This window comes from Scomber japonicus, chromosome 18 (assembly GCF_027409825.1).
Source record: "Scomber japonicus isolate fScoJap1 chromosome 18, fScoJap1.pri, whole genome shotgun sequence".
Classification (NCBI taxonomy): Eukaryota; Metazoa; Chordata; class Actinopteri; order Scombriformes; family Scombridae; genus Scomber; species Scomber japonicus.
Window position 1 is genome coordinate 21,105,370 of NC_070595.1, and position 6,502 is coordinate 21,111,871.

Sequence of the window (6,502 nt, forward strand, 5' to 3'; positions counted from 1 at the left end):
TGAGCAAACAAGAGGTTATTTCTGTCCGTGGTCGACCCCTCACCGACCCCCTGCTAAGCATGCTGTTCGCTGGGCCCAACCAGGAGGAGAGAGGGGAGGACTTATGTTATGTGCAACTGCTCATAATAATGGCCACTTGAGGGTTAATTAGACTTATGGGAAAGTTCTGGTTGTTGAAAGCAGGGAATGTTAGAGGGGACGTGTGAAGGAGTTACCCACCCTTCCCTGTAGTTTAGTTTTCTTACATGATGTCTACATTGTGGGGACACCGTTATACCCCAGACACACACACACACGCACAGACAGGAAAAAATATTTTTTTCACCACTGCTTGTTCTGGCTATAGTATCAGCTATTTTTAGCAGCAGTCTCCCCCTGCTTTATAGTGCTGAGTTAACAGCAAGATCATGTGGTAGATCTGTGGTAGGCAAATAGCGGCCCATGGGCCAAATCTGGCCCTACACAAAATATATTTGGCCCCCTGACAAAAGTTTTGACTTTAATAATTTGCATCAAAACTTTTATAAAATTCTTCACAAAAGTATGTAACAAAATAAACTCAAGGCTGGTGTAAATCAGTATGTTACTTCTACAGTGTCCCTACAGGAGGAGAGGTGTGAAAACCGTGGTTGTGCCATGCTATCTGAACAGTGAGTGGTGCTGAAATTATGTCTAATAAAACTACCAGAAATAAAATTTTAATGTGTGAATTCCAATACTGATTTAATTTAACAACTTCAGCGTGTTCAACGATAACAGATTTATTTTTCACACACAAATATTGGCAGTTGAACAGAAATAGTGTGTTGATGCCATTTTTTTCTAAGGTAAGAGCAACAACAGCACTTTCAGCCAACCAGGAATGAAGCAGACCACTGTGTGTGAATAACAAAGTATGATCCTAGTCTCAGCACAGCACATACATTCGTGTATGAGTCATTTTTAGCCTATTGAGTATTAAACTTAGCTGTAACTGTTAGCCAGCAGTTGTTAATATGAAAAAGACATCTGCCAGCAGATACAACCCTAAACAGAGCTATAAATAAACACAATATAAAGGCATGTGTTTCCATTTAATGGCCTTCCAATAAAATGGAGTTGAACCTATGATGAATCCTGATGTTTATTCATGGCAGTTTTTTACACAACAGTGTGATGGTAAGAGATTCACATTATACAAATATGAGTTAGCTTTTATAGAAAGATTTAATATCTAGATGTATTTTCACAATTTACATTGTAAAAATAATTAGTACTTAACTTAATTGTAAAATAATTAAGTATATGTTTTTTATTTCTATTGGCTGGTTTTGTGCCATTGTAGTGAGGTTTTTGTCTGAATGCATTCCCTCTCTATTTACTCATTTTAGAAAAAGAGCCACGGCCGTGGAGATGTTGCTGCCTCACAAAGATTTTTCATTCTGTGTTGACAGCGGTCCTTTCACGGGTACAGTATATAGACAAAAACTGTATGATACCTCTGTCTATCTAGAGCTAGAACTCTCAGAAAAACATGGTAAAAAAATGTCTTGTGTCTCAACCATACATACAGCTTTGACAATGAGAACACAACAGAAACAGTTTAATCTTTTATTATCATTGCAGTTATGCTATTCTTGGTCAATGACATGGTGACTAAGACAATCCATGAGTGTATAACCAGATGTTTATCTAAAGGAATTGCACCACAGTGTTGTATTTATATTTATGATAAGTCAGCCTAGTCAACTTCCTTGGTATTTGGATGTAATAGAGAAACTTATGACAAGTCAGTTCAAGGCCCCAGAGCAGCTTGGCTTTGATTCTACAAGTCTCTGAGCTCTACTGGACAGATGAACACCATTCTTCCCGAAGATATTCCTTCATTTGGTGTTTTGATCCTGTTGGTGTAGCGCACTATGGTCCAAAATCTCCCATAGGTGTTTAATTATGCCTTGCCCATAGATCTGAATGCAGATGTCACATAAGTCACTGTTCCATTTGAAACAGCAGCCAGTTGAGTAATCTTTGAGACTAAAGTTCCTGCTATCCATGTAACAACAATGAACCCTCTTTCAAAGTCATTTAGATCTTTTCTTCTTGCCATGTTGGTACAAAATCAGATGTTTCTGCTCAGCATTTTTATACATGGCGCAGAGCGTAATTGGATGTTAATTGTTTAATTACACCATGCAGTGCACCTGTGTGGATTCATCTGCATTCATTGTTTCTGCACTCGTTTATTATTCCTTTTGATTTCACTTGTTTGTATATTTATGTTGTACAAAATGAAGACTCCATTTATGCCTAAGTTTAGTAATCTTGGTGAAACAGTTTATTGGTTTGAAATTATCATTCTTGCGAAGCCAAAATGTGGGAAGGAATGCAAGTATTTGATTGCCCATGACCATGAAGTTAATCTAAGAGATTAAATACAAATGATCTGCATTTGCACATGCTTGAGTATAATTACAGTGTGCCTTTGGGCAACGCTGTGCGCGTATGTGCTTCATTGTTTGTGTGTGCAATGTCTTGTTTTTGGTGATGATGTTAATTTGGCCATAGCTGCCACAAGCGTGCCTTTTTTAGCCTCTTGTGGCAGCTGCATGTAGCACAGCTTCAAAGAAAACTGGAGGCCTACAGGGATTTCCCTTTGGCTTTCCCACCATCTGCAGTGGCCTTCATAGGATGTGATGGTAGTGGGTGTTGTGGAGACTCCCCTGTGAAAAATGAATATCCAGTTTTATTCCAACCTCTTTCAACACATGCAAACTTTCTCAACATCATTATATATGCTATTTATTACTTGAATCATATACTTTCTTTGTCCTTATCTATTTAAAGGCTTCAGGCACCAACCAGCATGCAGAACATTTTGACTTGTGCCCCATCATTAAAGCACATTCTTGGTTTATTGTCTTGAACCAAACTTAGATCCAGGTGTTATATGATACGCCTAATGCCTTTACTGGAGATAATGCCATGGCAGTGACCCAGACTTTTCACTACAGTGATAAATAACTTCTCTAAAGCTTGAAATGTCAGCGTTTTATAACCCTGCAATCAGTCATCCAGAACCCAACACCTGATGCTTTGAAAAATAGTTTGATTAGCAGATTCTGATTATACTGAACATCTGTCTTTGGTGTAGCAGCACATGCTCAACAATGTGCTCGCTAAACTCAAATCCATCTTATTCAGCGTGACATCTAGCACGGAGAGGGCCAAGAAAGAGCTTTGTGTTAGGGAAGGAGCTGTCTTCTGTGCATACCTGCAGCTAGATTACTTTAAATGTGAGACTTATCCAGACCTTCCCAGGGATTCTTCCTGGAACCACCACAGTGAAAATCCAAAAGGAATTTGACGCAGTCTGGGTTTTATAGGAAATACCTATGTGAGCTGAAAGGGGCTGTATGGACAACTGCCTCATCTTCGTGCACCTGAACTTGATAACAATGTGCCCATCAGCAGGCACCATCAGAAAAGGAAAGGGGTGGTTTGAAATTGGCTTTCAAGAGTACTTTTGACCTCAAGTGTGATGGAGGTTAAACTCGCTCAAATTGTCTTTGACCTTGGTGCTTCGCTGTGCTTGAAACAAATCTAAGTTGAGCATGATTTAGTAAGTATTTGCATTTAGTTTGAAGCCCCCACAGACTTGATTTTAATATGCGCTTTGATGTTCAAATACACTTTATCTCAGGGAAAAAGAAAAGAAGTGTGGGTTTTGGCTCTGGAAAATAATGTGTCACCCAGAGTCAGAGGTCTAATGAGACTGTTGGGATAATAGTGATGAGGTTGCAGTGTATTTTCTCACCAGGACAACATTGTGACAACACAGCAGCTGTTGAAACTGCAGCACAAGCTATCTGACATCATCTGTAAAAATAATAACAGGAAACATTTTGAACTGGTAATAATATTGGCCTTTTGTTTGTAACACAGAGTAAACTGTACTTTTTATCTTTAGCTACACAAAGGAAACATCATACATCACTTCTATTTCAGACATAACTGGCTAATATAGTTGGATAAACAATGGATGTTAAGTTGAAGGAGAATATTATTATTGGGTTATTACTATTAAAATATGACAGGTGTTAAGCATGCAGTCCAGTAATTAAAGCAGTCAACAGCACAGTATAACACAGACACAGCTAACACGAGCCATCAATTCAAAAGAAAAGCTGAATTAGGTAAAATCACAAGTAATCTTATCTATTTATTTTGCAGGAATAAGTGAATGCAGTATGATGTAAATATAGAGGAGCGTTGAGCTCAGCGATATAAAGAGCAACTTTCCTCAGGCACAGAAATATTCTTACTTTGTCATATTTTATGTGGGAAAAAACTATGTTTTAGTTAAAAGACCTATGAGCCAGAAACGTGGGTGTTTTTCCCATATAAAATATAATGTCGAAATATTTGTAGTTTGTCTGAAGTTTGATATTTGTCTTACATGAACGATGAGGGAAAACTAAAATTTACAAACTTTATTTAATCCCAGATATTAGCTGCAGTGTGGCTTTTGGCATGATCCTGTCCAGACATTGAGCCTTAGTGTTTGTTTCTTTGCTTTTATCTTTACAGCGGCAACAACAATAATAAACAGTAAGATATGTAGTGCTTACTGCTGTGTGTCTGCTGTCTTGCTAGCATAATAATGGAGCAGTGAATAAAGCAGTCTGCACTTACGCTACAGTATAATATCAAGTAAAATAAATGGGCAGCCATCAGCAATCAACAATATTTTTTCAAGCCTGGGGATTACAACATTACTGACATAATCAGTGTAAACATAGAAGCCGCTGGCGATATTCTTGGCAGAGATTTAAGGCCAATGGTACAAATTGCCCTACAATACCAGTAGCACTGTATTGTATACCAGCATTGCAGCCCATTCTTCACCATGTACATGTTGTTGCTTCTTAATATCTGGTAATCAACTCTACAGTACAGCTTAATTTACTATCAAACTCTGTAGATATATCCTAATTGAAACATTCCATTATTGTAGGGGCGTCATCATTAAGAGTAAAGGGAATAATTGTTACATTCTGGAAATGGGAAAGATGAGAGTGGCGTTGTCTACCCTTGGGGAATCCGCTGTTTATAATTAAAGAGATTCCCATCTAGAGGGGAGGCCCAGAATGAAATTGTGCAATGTTTGGCTCTGTGTCACAGCACAATACTCATCCCACTGTCAGTGGACGTTTTTCACAGGAACACAAAAGAAGCTAGTCTAAAGTTGTGATACAGAACAAACAGTAATGGGGTGTAATGGAAAAATCCCAAACAAAAATCTCTCAGATATAGCAATCTTTTTCCATGCACTACTTTTTGTGTATTGCAATTTTCCATGTGTTGTCTTAACAAACTACACATGATGAATAGTAGTAGTAGTAGTAGTAGTAGTAGTAGTACTAGTAGTACTAGTAGTAGTAGTAGTAGTAGTAGAACATTAATGATGTTGATTTCTGCTCACATTTCACCAAAGTCCTAGATGGCCTTGCTTCTCTGACATGACCAAAAGAGTACAAGAACAGCAAGTGGAAGAAATCTTGGCATAATCAGTAGTCAAATATCTGAGCATGGTTTACACATACAGTATTGTACATTGACCATTTAAGAGCAAGGCCACTCTGGGAAAACAAACTAATTTCAGTAATTTGTTTGTAGAATTAAGTTAGGAATTTTACCAAAATTGTCTATGTGTTTGCAGACAAACACTCAATCACAGCTTAAGTAATTACTGCAATCAGAGTCTTTTTCCTAGGGAAAAGAGATTTGTTGTGTCTTACACAACAAACAGTGTCAAACTGGATGGTGTTAAAGGACTGAAAATGATCATTATAAATATCATAAACATCCTACCAAAAATAGATTTATTTTGAGCTTGGGTTGAACAGCACAAACCAAATGCTCACGTTGTTTCTGTTGTGTTCTCATTGTCAAAGTTGTATGTATGGTTGAGACACAAGACATTTTTTTACCATGTATGCCATTATTTACTGCGAGTTCTAGCTCTAGATAGACAGAGGTATCATCTTACCAGAAACAGTGTCTTATACATAGCTGATAGAGGTACATAGAGGACATATATGTGCTCTAATCTTGTTAATTACTCCTGATGTTGAGCCTTTACATTTTGTTCTAGTATAGTAAAAAATACAAGTAAACAAGCAAAACATTTTTGGAAACCAGAAGAAGTCCACTCATGCCACATCTTTATGTCAATCTCTGCAACTACTCAAGCTGCCACCAAAATGAATTAGAATCAGGTAATGAAAGTGAATACAGATTGTTTTATTAATGACTTCATTTCAATGAATTGGGATAGGTATCAGCTAATACCAAATTTTAAAGATGTACAGACTTTTTATTTTCTGAATGTATTGAAGTGACAGATAAAGATGTTCCCTTCAAAACTATTAAAGTTAAGAGAAGGCATCACCTTTGGATAGCTTTTGATAATCTCATTTTTTTTGTATTTTCAGGCAGAGAGATGATGTATGGGCCACATTTT

The 6,502-nt window shown here is 37.4% G+C and overlaps 1 long non-coding RNA gene across 1 annotated transcript in view; it reads left to right on the forward strand.

The window, feature by feature from the left end:
- The window catches only part of LOC128378889 (uncharacterized), a 54,564-nt gene extending 48,070 nt beyond the window's left edge, over positions 1 to 6,494 (forward strand). The window contains exon 3 of the long non-coding RNA XR_008323374.1: positions 6,474 to 6,494. This is a non-coding gene — a long non-coding RNA (uncharacterized LOC128378889). The remainder of the gene's footprint in view (positions 1 to 6,473) is intronic.
- The last annotated feature ends 8 nt before the right edge of the window (positions 6,495 to 6,502 follow it).